At 46.2% G+C, this 13,607-nt stretch overlaps 1 protein-coding gene across 1 annotated transcript in view; it reads left to right on the forward strand.

Annotated features, from left to right (window-relative positions):
• The first annotated feature begins 295 nt into the window (after positions 1-295).
• The window catches only part of LOC121284061 (neuroligin-4, X-linked-like), a 29,087-nt gene continuing 15,775 nt past the window's right edge, over positions 296-13,607 (forward strand). Inside the window, exon 1 of the mRNA XM_041199064.1 lies at positions 296-366. The gene's annotated coding sequence lies outside the window, so the exon portion shown is untranslated. The remainder of the gene's footprint in view (positions 367-13,607) is intronic.

Genomic DNA, 13,607 nt, shown 5'->3' on the forward strand with positions numbered 1-13,607 from the left:
GGAGGAGGAGGAGGAGAGAAAAAAACAAGCAAGAAAACTGGTCCTGAGGAACGAGAGAGAAAGAGAGAGAGAGAAAGAGAAAGAGCTCGGATTGGAACTATATCTTAGAGGAAAAAAAAAAGAAAGGACTATAACTGAACGCTGCCGTGCAAGTGGATTAATTCATCTGTCTTTTTTGTTTCCTCGCTGATGCTTTGGAAGACCTGGGGAAGAAGGAAAACACAAGTCAACTGAGAGAGGGAGAAAACAAACAAACAAACAAACAAACAATCGCCGAGCCCATAAATAAGGGGGAAAAAACCCGCCCACCACCCCCCCCCCCCTCGGGTCTGATTTCAGTTCCGCCTGCAGCTGTTCCTGGACGGGGTAAGTGCAAACATTTCAGTTCACGCCGCTGAAACCTGGGCAGAACTCGATTTGTATTCGGGTGGGCGAGACATTCCGGATTGTCAAATAGCTTTTTGCTCGGTGACTTTTTAAAATGCATACATACAAACAAAAAAAAACCCCACCACACAGACACACACACACACACACACACACACAACTACGTGTTTTCTATCATCGAATTTATAACGAATATAATGTAAAAAGTAGCAATGAGAATTACTTGCAGCCCAGGAGGTAACGGGACTGTGTGCGTGTGTGTGTGTGTGAGAGAGAGAGAGAGAGAGAGGCTGTCAGAAGGGTTTGTTGAAAATGTACTGATGTTAAAATTGCTGGAGAGGCAGAGGGAGAGAGGACACTAGTTGGTGTTTTTTTAAAAAAAGATTCCATTACTGTTGCCGAGGTGAGCCGCCACTGAACATATCGCAAGATCGATTTATTTAACGGCAATCTGTGATTTGGGACTGGATTTTGCTTTTTTTGCAAAAATGTACCTTAGATTTTATTCTCTCTCTCTCTCCCACCACCTCCCCCCATCTCTATAAAGTGGGGTTTCAGAAAGAAGCTGGGCTGATCATTTATGCCCCTATCCTATCCCCCGATGGTCTGTGTGAAGGTAGTGTCGGTGAGAGAGTCCAAAGCTGCCACACTGTCTGTTAGTGTGTGCAGATTCGGAATTCACTGCCTCTCAGTGTCTGTAAGGGATCTCTGTGGTTACAGTCCCATCCTTCAGTCTCTCTGCGTGTCTCCGTCTATGTCTGTCGTTCTCTCGCAATCTCCCTGCCTCTCTCCGCCTGTCCCTTGTTTATCTGTCTCTCTATCCCTTACTTCGGCTCCCCCTCTTTCCATGTCTCTGACTCTCCCTCTCTCTCCACCCCCCCCCCATCTCTATCTCCATGTCTCTGACTCTCCCTCTCTCTCCACCAACCCCCCCATCTCTATCTCTCCATGTCTCTGACTCTCCCTCTCTCTCCACCAACCCCCCCATCTCTATCTCTCCATGTCTCTGACTCTCCCTCTCTCTCCACCAACCCCCCCATCTCTATCTCTCCATGTCTCTGACTCTCCCTCTCTCTCCACCAACCCCCCCCATCTCTATCTCTCCATGTCTCTGACTCTCCCTCTCTCTCCACCAACCCCCCCCCATCTCTATCTCTCCATGTCTCTGACTCTCCCTCTCTCTCCACCAACCCCCCCATCTCTATCTCTCCATGTCTCTGACTCTCCCTCTCTCTCCACCAACCCCCCCATCTCTATCTCTCCATGTCTCTGACTCTCCCTCTCTTTCCTGCTCTCTCTCCCTACTATGTCCCTGTCCCTCTCTGACTATCTGCCTCTACCCTGTGTCTGACTCTCTGCTCCTCTCTATTTCTCTCGTTCCTTTTTGATTCAATCTCTCTCTCTCCCATGTCCTTGCCTCTATTTGACTCTCTCTTTCTCCACCTCTTTTATCTGACTCCATCTCTCTCCGACTTTCCCCCTCTGCCGACTCTTTCTGCCTCTGACTCCCTCCTGTCTCCCTGTGTTTACCCGACTCTCCCTCTCTCTACCCCCCAATGCCTGTCTCTCCCTCTGTTTCCCTCTGACTCTCCCCCTCCCCTCTGTCTCCCCAAATCACCAGCCCCCCCTCTCTCTCTCTCTTTCTGTATGATTCCCTCACTCTGATTCCCTCCCTAATTACTTTCTTTCAATCTGTACAATATTCTGCCCCCCCCCCCCTTCCCAGTGCCATTGCGACATACCGACAGGAGAAGACACATTACAAATGTGCCTAAATAAAGTAAAACTGCTTCAAGATGAAATAAACGGCGGGCAATCGGGATTCGGCCCCAATCTCGCCTCAAATGGTGAAATGTGAATTCTGTCTTTGTTTTGGGAGGGGTGGTGGGGGGGGTGTGGGGTTGGGGGGGGGTGGGGGTTGCTGGTGAACCTGCTTCAAACTTCACCCAGTGATGCTCGCTTTGGTGCAGATTTGGGTACCGGATTTGCAAGAGGTATAAAATCGGGATGGGTGGAGGAGGGAGGAGGGGCAGGGATATTCCTCCCCCCACCCCCCACCCCCTAGCAAAATAACCTGGATCCGGATTTAAAACGGCAACCGGTGCCCGAATAAAAGGGCTGGAGTGTCAAGGCTCTGGCAGCCAATCCAATTTCAGGGCAAACGTGGATTACAGAAAGAGCGAGGTCCACCTCGCCAAGCCAAGTCAGGTCAAGATGCCTGAACTCACGGCCAAGGCGGGGAATTAAATCTTGTAACGAATCACTTTCACTCCAGTTCTCTGTGCTAAAGGAGTTTTGTTGATTTTCCTCCCCCACCCCACACACACCACCCAACAACCATGATGTTAATTTAGTCCATATTTTGCAAACAGAATTGAACCATATTAGTTACCCGCTCGCTGCAGAAGCAATGTGCAGCCTCTCGCTGGCGGGATCTTAATGATTTATCTACACACCTATTTCACAATTCTGGTATTAACTCGCTGCTGGTGGGGAGGGAGGTGGGAGAGGGGGTGGGGGGTGGGAGGTTGTGGGCAGTATTTGCAACCTAAAATAGTCCTTGCAATTTACCAAGGATGGATTATGAGGTACCCAAGACGCAAGGTAGAGAGAGAGAGAGACGGAAAAATAGTGGAGTGAGGCTCCTGGTACAATGAAAGGCTTTCCCACATGTAACAATGCACAATAATATTTTCTCTCTCTCTCTCTCTGTGTCTCTCTGAATGTATCAGATGCGCTTGTCATTATTATATTTTGACTTTGATGTGTCGCGGGTGTTCCACGAGGTGGCAGCACCGACACTTGGATTCGGTGGTGCTCCTCGTGAATCCTAGTGTGTGTGTGTTTGTGTGTGGGGTGGGTTTTTTCTCTCTCCAGGTTTTAAGATTTGTACAACGTTAATGGAAATTAAGAGGCAAGTTTCTCCCCCCCCCCCTCCCTCCCCAAGTGAGCCCCTGGTGGATTTTCAGCGGGGAGGAAGAGAGAGTTAAAACGTGCCTTCACACAAAGAGCCAGCCACACAATAAAAAATAGCACATCCTGGTCTCCTGCCACGAAATGTGAATTGTTTAATTCCTATATAATAGCCATTTTTTTTCTCTCATGGCAATGAATACACCTTGTACTATCTCCATCTAAAATGCACCAGCCCGTGAAAAAAAAAGGAGACCAATCTGGTGTCTGGTGCATGTAATCCCAGAGTTAAGTCCCACTGTTATTGGATGGATTTATTGGATGGGACGTACTTTTCTAGCCCAGGAATTCTCTCAAAAGCCCAAACATTTTTTTTTCTCTCTCTCTCCTTGTCACATTTCAGCGTAAAGTTGTCGCATGAAATTGACGCCCGATTTAGAGGGATGAAGGAGACTTTCAAGACATGGGGGTGGAAACCAAATCATGTTGGAACTTTCAGAGGGGAAGCTGGACGCGAACCCCCCGCGGTTCATGCGCTGATCATCTGCGTGTCGCTGCTCCCCGATCATAAACTCCCTCCCGGTGCCGCTTGCCAACCGTGAGGGCAAGTCTTTGAGCTGAGCCCTTGGCTTCTCCCTGTAGCCCCTCTGCCCCTGTCAACAGCCCATCAGTTTGTCTCCACCAGGACCGCAGTAATTGGACGAATCGTTGTAGTTTTTCTCCTCTCTCGCCTTATAGGCGCCATGAAGGACATAATGACAAGGAGGGAGAGCAGTATAGGTTTAACCCTGGACTCCTGACAAGGAGGGAGAGCAGTATAGGTTTAATCCTGGACTCCTGACAAGGAGGGAGAGCAGTATAGGTTTAACCCTGGACTCATGACAAGGAGGGAGAGCAGTATAGGTTTAACAGAGTGAGACCTGGACTCCAAGGGTTAAATTCATAGGAGCTAGGGCTGTGTTGCCTGGAACTAAAGCGGGTGTGCGCAGTGATTTGGCTGAAGTTTTCAGGGTATTAATGGGAACTGGTGGTGCAGGTTGGGAGAAACTATTTTAGCTGGTTGGGACATCTGGTGAAACAAATAGAATCAGGACTTTCGGGGGAGAGAGGAGGAAAAACACTTCTCCACACAAAAGGTGCTAGAAGTTTGGAACCCTTGACCGCTGAATGCAATTGATTAGGTTGTCGGGGGAAGGCAGGAATGTGGAGTTGAGGTTACAATCAGATCAACCATGAGCTTATTGAATGGCGGAGCAGGCTCGAGGGGCTGAATGGCCTACTCCTGCTCCTAATTCGTATGGTTGTAATTGATGCTGGATCAATTGTTAATTTTAAACCTGTGTTTGATAGATTTATGTTACCCAAAGGTGTTTAAGGATATGGGGCCAAGGTGGGTAGGTGGAGTTGGGTCACAGATCAGTCATGATCTCGTTGAATGGTGGAAGGGGCTCAATGGGCTGAATGGCCTCCTCCTGTTCCTCCATTCCTATATTTACTTAACCGGATAACTGAATGTATATATAAAAACAAAAAAACTGCGGATGCTGGAAATCCAAAACAAAAACAGAATTACCTGGAAAAACTCAGCAGGTCTGGCAGCATCGGCGGAGAAGAAAAGAGTTGACGTTTCAATGTCAACTCTTTTCTTCTCCGCCGATGCTGCCAGACCTGCTGAGTTTTTCCAGGTAATTCTGTTTTTGTTTTTAACTGAATGTATCCCTGCTTTTGTTTACTCCAGACTCCGTTATTCCAATGCTCTCCTGGTCAACCTCTCACTTTCCACCTGTATACAAACATCCAATACACTGCTGCCTGTACCCTAACTTGCACCAAGTCCTGTTCAAGCCCCCGCCCCTATGCTCACTGACCTGCACTGTCTCCTAGTCCAGCATCTTGTGGGTTTGCATGTTTTCTTTAAAAAACCTTTGTTTTCAAATTCCCTCCACAGGCTCGCTTCTACCTATCTCTGTAACCTCCTCCAGCCCCGCGGCATCCATGACGTCTACACTCCTCCAATTCCGACTGCTTGCGCATCTCCGATTTTAATCGCTCCACCATTAGCGGCCATGCCTTCAGTTGCCAGAGCCTTAAAGCAATGGAATTCTCTCCTTCAACCGCTGCACCTCTCTCTCCTCCTTTTAGATGCTGCTTAAAACTCACCCTTACGACCAAGATTTTCATCACCTGTGCTATTGGCCCCTTCTTTGGTCCAGTGTCAATTATCTTTTCTTTTGCCTGATCACATCCTGTGTGGCACCTTGGGATGTTTTACCATTTTAGAGATGCTTTGTAAATGCAAGTTTTTTTTGCCACTCAATCATTTTTATCCATCATATTAACCTAATTCATTTTTTTGTCCCTATTCATTCATGGGATGTAGGTGTCGCTGGCAAGGCCAGCACTTGTTGCCCATCCCTAATTGCCCTTGAACTGTATGGCTTGCTTGGCCATTTCAGAGGGCAGTTAAGAGTCAACTACATTGCTGTGGGTCTGGAGATTGGAATCACATGTAGGCCAGATCAGGTAAGGATGGCAGGTTTCCTTCCCTAAAGGACACTGGTGAACCAGATGGGTTTTTAACAACAATCAATGATAGTTTTGTGGTCCCCATTACTGAGGTTAGCCTTTTGTTTTATTCTTTTGTGTGGGTGTCACTGGCTGGGCCAGAGTTTTTGTTGCTTATTCCTAATCACCCTTGAGCCACCTTCTTGAGCCGCTGCAGTCCATGTGGTGTAGGTACACACACACAGTGCTGCTGGGGAGGGAGTTCCAGGATTTTGACCCAGCGACAGTGAAGGGACGGCGATATATTTCCAAGTCAGGATGATGTGTGACTTGGAGGGGAACTTTGCAGGTGGTGGTGGTGTTCCCATGCATCTGCTGTCCTTCTGCAATCATGAATGGTGCCGAGCACTGTGCAATCATCAACGAACATCCCCACTTCTGAGGAAGGGAAGGTCATTGATGAAGTATGAAGATAGTTGAGACATCTATTTCAGATTTGTTAATTGAATTTCAATTCCACCAGCTGCTATGATGGGATTTGAATCCATGCACCCAGAGCATTAACCTGGACCTCTGGATTAATAGCCCAGTGACATGAACACTGGCCACCATACAGACACATGGCCATGCAAAATAGGAGCAGGAGTAGGCCATTCTGCCCCTCTAGTGCTCCACCATTCAATAAGATCATGGCTGATCTCTTTGTGCTTCAAGTTCCACATTCCCATCTACCCCCGATAACTTTTGATTCCCTTGCCCAACAAGAATCTATCTACCTTCGCCTTAAAAATATTCAGTGACCCCCGCCTCCACCACTTTCTGTGGCAGAGATTTCCAAAGTCGCACAACCCTCTGAGAGAAAAAAACATTCTCCTCATCTCTGTCCCTGTAAGGGGACCCCTAATTTTAAAACAGTGCCCCCTATGGCATCTTTCATACACTTAAGGCATCCCAAAGCAATTCACAACTAATGAATTACCTTTGAAATGTAGTCACCTTTGTAATGTAGGAAACATGGCAGGCAATTTACACAGCAAGATCCCGGAAATAGCAATGACATTGTGACCAGGTAATATATATTTTAGTGATGATGGTTCAAGGATAATGATTGGCCAGGGTGCTGGGGGGAATTCTCTGGCTGTGGAATCTCTTATGTCAATTGAGATGGCTGACGGGGCCTCGGTTTGATGTCTCTTTTGAAAGCTGGCACTTCTGACAGTGTGGCATTCCCTCAGTGCTGCACTGGCGTGGAAGCCTGAGTTTGGTGCTCAAGTGCCGAGGGTAAGATTTGAATTTATAACTTCCTGCCTCAGAAGCAGGATGATTGGGCAAGGCTGACACCGTAAAAGAGTCAATGAGACTCTTCTCTTAGTGTCTCACCATGGACCCCGATACAAGGACACCTATGATCATAGAACACAGCTATTGTCAGTCAATGAGGGGGTTGAGTGGGTGCAGGGTAATGTCCCTTCATGATTAACTCATTAGCCTGACTGAAGCAGGCCTTTGTTTAATGTCTCATTTGAAAGCTAGCATCTCTGACAGTTCAGCACTGGAGTATCAGCTCTGGATTTGAGTTTGAACCCACAGCCTTTCAGCTCATCAGGTGAGACTGCTACTGATGAGCTAAAGCGGACACCTAAAAAGTTCAAAAAGCGAGGCAAAGTCACAAGTAGGTTACAATCAGCCTAACAATTTACAGATATTATCACAACTGACTGATTCCCACTGATCTTGTTGATACCAGTAAGCTGTAAAATGGATCACGCTTAAGACAATGCCATATAATGTTGTGCTAACACCCTTTTTAATCTGTTATCAGCAATAGACTTGTTGCCGCCAGTATCATGGAACAGCACACCACAGAATGAAGCCATTTGACCCGTCGTGTACATGCTGTCTCTTTGAAAGAGCTACACAATGTGTCTACCTTTCCTGCTTGTCCACATCACCCCACACATATTTCCATTTCAAGAATATAACCCATTCCCATTTGAAAGTTACTATTGAATATACTTCCAGTGAGCTTTCACACAGTGTATTCCAAATCATAACAACTCGGGTGCCCTCGGGCTGGCATGGACAAGATGGACCAAATGGCCTCCTTCTGTGCTTTTCTATAGTTCTGACTCGTGCTAAAAAATACAACCTCCTTATCTCCCCCTCTGATTCTTTTTCCAATTATCTTAAACTGACATTCTTGGGCTACTGACTCCCCGGCCAATGGAAACACTCCCTCCCTATCTAGCCTATCCAATGGCACGGCTAAGATCCACTACAAAGTGATCATTGGAAACATGAAAAAGCCATTCCACCTCAACATTTTTATACCTTTGTCATTGATCAGCAGACTTATCTAGCAGCTCACTATACGCCTTCCTTCACTCGCTAGTACAGAGCTTGAATATGTTGCTGAAAGGAGAGACATGTTGCTGAAGTTTCTCATCTTGCACTCATCAGGACAAATGCAAGAATAGCAAATTTCAAACAAATGCAAAAAACTTATACTACACAGGGGAAAGGGGTGCTGATTGGTTGCCAAGTCGACTCTGATTGGCCGAGGTGTTGCCATGGTGAAGGCAACAAGGAACTATCGGCTCCCCAAGCTCCTGGGTAATTCAGAAAAGGCGCAAGGCTTGAACATATTTCTTCTGTTTGCAGAGAAAGGTGAAATTTGGCATTCTTGCTTTTGTCCTTATGAGTGCAGGATGAAAAGCTTTGGAAAGGTGTCTCCCTTTGCAGCAATAATGCTTTCTTCAGAAGTGAATTTATCTAGTTGCACCTTGAAGCAATTTTGTACTGTTCCATCTCAACTTATTCCACAGGTCTTTGGGTGAAACATTTTTGCTGGCTTTTCCCCTTCTTCCCAGCTGGATCATTTTTGAGTTCAGTTTCCTTACATTCCAACCTTCCAACATATTGAACTATTTGCCTGCATCTCTTCTGTCAGCTGCCATCATAGTCTTGACAACTTCCAATTGTGTCACCTCTTTTCAAAGGAAACCTGCTTAACATTAACCTTGCTTTGCACATTAATGACCTTCTGGTGATTAAATAATCACAGGATCATCGTCAATTAGCTTTTGTTTTATTCGCTTCATGGGATGTGGGCATCGCTGGCTAGGCCAGCATTTATTGCCCATCCCTAATTGCCCTTGAGAAGGTGTTGGTGAGCTGCCTTCTTGAACCGCTGCAGTCCATGTGGTGTAGGTACATCCACAGTGCTGTTAGGAAGGGAGTTCCAGGATTTTGACCCCGTGACAGTGAAGGAACGGCAATATATTTCCAAGTCAGGATGGTGAGTGACTTGGGGGGAACTTCCAGTTGATTGTGTTCCCATGCAGCTGGTGCATTAGCCTTCTAAGTGGTGGAGGTTGTGGGTTTGGAAGGTGCTGTCAAAGGAGCCTTGGCGAGTTGCTGCAGTGTATCTTGTAGATGGTACACACTGCTGCTACTGTGCATCGGTGCTGGAGGAAATGAATGTTGAAGGTGGTGGATGAGGGTTGCTTTGTCCTGGATGGTATCAAGGTTCTTGAATGTTGTTGGAGCTGCACTCATCCAGGCAAGTGGAGAGTATTTCATCACAAGCCTGACTTGTGCCTTGTAGATGGTGGACAGGCTTTGGGGAGTCAGGAGGTGAGTTATTCACTGCAGAATTCCAGGTCTCTGACCTGCTCTTGTAGTCACAGTATTTTTATAGCTAGTCCAGTTCAATTTCTGGTCAATGGTAATCCCCAGGACCTGGATTGCAGCTTACCAGCCAGTGAATGTCAAGGAGCGATGTTTGGATTCTCTCTTGTTGGAGATGGTCTTTGCTGGCATTTGTGTGGCATGAATGTTACCATTCACTTATCAGCCCACGCCTGGATATTGTCCAGGTCTTGCTGCATTTGGACATGGACTGCTTCAGTATCGGAGGAGTTGTGAATGGTGCTGAACATTGTGCAATCATCAGCGAACATCCCCACTTCTGACCTTACGATGGAAGGAAGGTCATTGATGAAGCAGCTGCTGATGGGTGGGCCAAGGACACTACCCTGAGGAACAACTGCAGTGATGTCCTGGAGCTGAGATGACTGACCTCCAGCAACCACAAAGTATGACTCGAACCAGCCGAGAGTTTTCCTCCTGATCCCCTTGACTCCAGTTTTGTTAGGGCTCCTTGATGCTACACTCGGTCAAATGCTGCCTTGATGTCAAGGACAGTCACTCTCACCTCACCCTGGACCCTGTTTCCTCAACCAGAACTTGTGTCTGTTAGGTCAGTGACCTTGGCTGGAGGTGCACATGTTGAGTCATTGGGTAATGATGATTGGCATTGATGGCGCATCCCCTCAAAATGTAATACCACCTTACACTGTCAAGGCTTGCACGCAAACTGGCTTGTCAGTTGGGCCTCGGAGAGTACAGTCCCATCATGGAACCTAATCCTATCAACAGTGTTGCAGTCGGAGGTGCCAATGTGTCATGACATCACTAGTCACGCCTATCCCTTTGCCCTGGCGAGTTCACTAGGGGCATCCATTTCCCTTTAAGTCCCATTCGTGAGAATGCTACAAACAAGGCACATTGTGTAAGATGCTTGGTACTATGCTAGTACTGAGGGGCAGAGTCTGCTGAAGGAGATAGCTTAAATTCCCAACACGTTTCCCAATTAACTTGTGTCCCTTTACTGTACTCCGGAGGTGATGCAACTTACTGAAGACCTTAATCTACATTAACTAAAACTGGCTCATATATTCACTGCTTTCAATTGCATTGCTACATTTGAATTCTAATCATTCTTATCTAATTTAGAATGGGTCTGCATTACTTTCAATCACATATGTCTTTAGAGATGCATGATTTTCAATTTTAATTTCCATTTTATTTAATTGTTGGCCATAAAAATTCTATCAGATGGTCGAGCCCTTTTCACTCTAGTCTTTGCAGCAACTGAGGGAACTTGTTCACAGAGAGAGAGAGAGGGAGGGAGGGAGCCGGCCTGGTCTGCTTTCACAGTACTGCACAGATCGATGGGGGAATGCAGTAATCAATCCATCCTCTACTCTGCAGCAGGGCTGTTAATGGAGGAGAACCTTAGTAAATGACCACAGCTTCCATCATCAAACGGCATGCTTCCCTTACAGCTAGCACTTATAGCTGCTGCAATAAACACCTTTTTCTTTCTCCTTTCTGTCAATTCCCTTTCTTTCTCTCTTCTCTTTTTGCCAATTTCTTTATTCTAACCCCTTTCTCTTTTTTCTTTCTCTCTCTCAATCCTCAACCCTTTCCTTCTTTCTCTCTTTATTTCCTTCACTTTGTCCCATGCTATCTCCTTTCTATTTCTCTCCAAAACCTTCAATTTTTCCCCTTTCTATTCCTTTCTCTTTCCTGCTCTCTCTTCCTTTATTCCTTCCTTCCATTGTCTTTCCCTCTCTCTCTTTCTCAGATAAGAATATAGGAAACGGGAGTTGGAGTAGGCCATTTGGCCCTTGAGACAAGAAAACGATTCAGTAAGATCATGGTTGACCTTCTACCTCGGGGGTGGTGAGGGGGGGGGGGGGGGGGGGGGGGGGGGGGTGGGGGGGGGGGGGGGGGGTGGCGGGGGTGGGGAGGTGGTGGTGGTGGTAGCATAGTTGTCATTGTTACTAGACTGGTAATCCAGAGACCCAGGGCTATGCTTTGGGTACCCAGGTTTGATGGTAGATGATGGAATTTGAATTCAGTATCAAAACAAAATCTCCAGATTGTCATTAAAAACCCATCTGGTTCACTAATGCCCCTCACCTGTTGTCCCTACCTGACTTGGCACTCCAGACCTACAGCAAAATGGTTGACTCTTAGAATGCTCTCTGAACAAGGGCAATTAGGGATGGGTAATAAATGCTGGCCCAGCCAGTGATGCCCACATCCCATGGGTGGATTTAAAAAAAAAACTCCACTTTACCACACCCCTTGATTCCCTTAGAGACCAAAATATCTGTCAATTGAAAAGATTCAGAACACTGAGAATGAAGAAATTTCCTCGTCTCTGTCCTGAGTATGGCCAACCCACTTATCCTGATAATGTGACCAACTGGAGAGACATCCACCTTGTCACAATCCCTTAAAAATATTGTATGTTTCATTGAGCTCACCTCTCATCCCTTTAAATTTCAGGAAATAGAGGCTTAGTCTGCTCCATCTCCCATCGTGGGACAATCCCTCAGTCCCTGGAACCAACGTAGTGAACATTCATACTTTCACATTCTTTTCCCCTTCTCCCTCTCTTGCTTCCTTTTCCTCTGGCTCCTCATATTAGATGGTGGAACATCTGCATTACCAGTCAATTAAAATGCACTGCAAAATTGTTGGAACTCGCCGCTGAGAACATGAAAACATCAGAAATAAAAACAGCAGTAGGCCATTTGGTCCTTTGAGCCTGCTCCTTCGTTCAATTAGATCGTGGCTAATCTGACTGTGGCCTCAGTTCCCCTTTCCCAGCTGTTCCACATAACCCCTTACCCCATTATAGTTCAAGAATCTAATTATCTCAACCTTGTTTATATTCAGTGTCTCAACCTCCACTGCTCTCTGGGGTAGAGAATTCCAAAGATTAATTAATGCACCTCTTGAGAGAAGAAATGCCACCCCATCTCTTTCTTAAACGTGCGACCACATATTCCAAAACTATGGCTGCTGTTTCTAGATTTCCAAAGAGGTCCTCTCAGCATCTACCCTGTCAAGCACCACCCCCTTAGAATCTTATATGTTCCAATAAGATCACCTCTCATTCTCCTAAACTGTCGAATGTAAGAAAAGCCACACTGCATGGGGTTTGAAAGCTGAGAGTGCAACACCTGTCACTTAGGAGCATGGTTATAAATTGTGAAATGAAGTAGTGACTTGGCAACAGATCAGGCAGGTAGGTATAAATAGATAAATTGATCCAAAGAAGCAAAACATTAATAAAGATACAGTCATAAATATAGATTGTTAGCTATTTAGAGAGCAGGAGACAGATAGGAGAGTGAAAAAATAGCAGTGCATAACTGCAGGATTTACAAGAAAGGTGGACTACAGAGTGTATGCGCTCAGGGGAGGCGATTGTGTAGTGGTATTGTTGCTGGGCTAGTAATCCAGAGAGCCAGGGTAATGCTCTGGGGACCTGTGTTGGAATCTTACCATGGCAGATGTAATTAGAAGTCTAATGATGACTATAAAACCATTGTCAATTGTTGTTAAAAGCCCATCTGGTTCACTAATGCTAACCCTAAGGAAATCGCTACCTTTGCCTGGTCTGGCCTACATGTAACTGATGTGGTTGATTCTTAAATGCCCTCTGAACAAAGGCAATTAGGGATGGGCAATAAATGCTGGCCTAGCCAGCGATGCCCACATCCCATGAATGAATAAAAAAAAGCATGCTATAGATGAATATTTTATTCTGAAGGATGATTATAAAGGATAAGGGCTAATCAATAATAATTGTTGCAACTCTAGTGTGATCAGAGAGTTTCTAGCACATTCAGAACAGTTAAGTGACAGATGGTAGCTGGACACTATACGACCAAAGGCAGTCCGTATTAACCCTTCCCAGACAGTCTGTTATGTTGTATGGTGTTCTGATCTGAGGCAGAATTTTAATGCAGGCTTCAAGATCTCAATGTCAGCGTAAAAAGTGGGTCTCAAGCCAACAGTGAGTCTGGTTTGGTGATTTTATTGCAGCGGCTTCCTAATTGGCTGCCTGCTAACCCACCATCCTGAGCCCTGGAGGCAGTCAGCCCAACCAGAGGGCAGGAGATCCTTGGGGGTGGGGGGGGGGGGTGGGGGAGGTGGGG

The sequence above is a fragment of the Carcharodon carcharias genome, chromosome 11 (genome assembly GCF_017639515.1).
Source record: "Carcharodon carcharias isolate sCarCar2 chromosome 11, sCarCar2.pri, whole genome shotgun sequence".
In the NCBI taxonomy this organism is placed as follows: Eukaryota; Metazoa; Chordata; class Chondrichthyes; order Lamniformes; family Lamnidae; genus Carcharodon; species Carcharodon carcharias.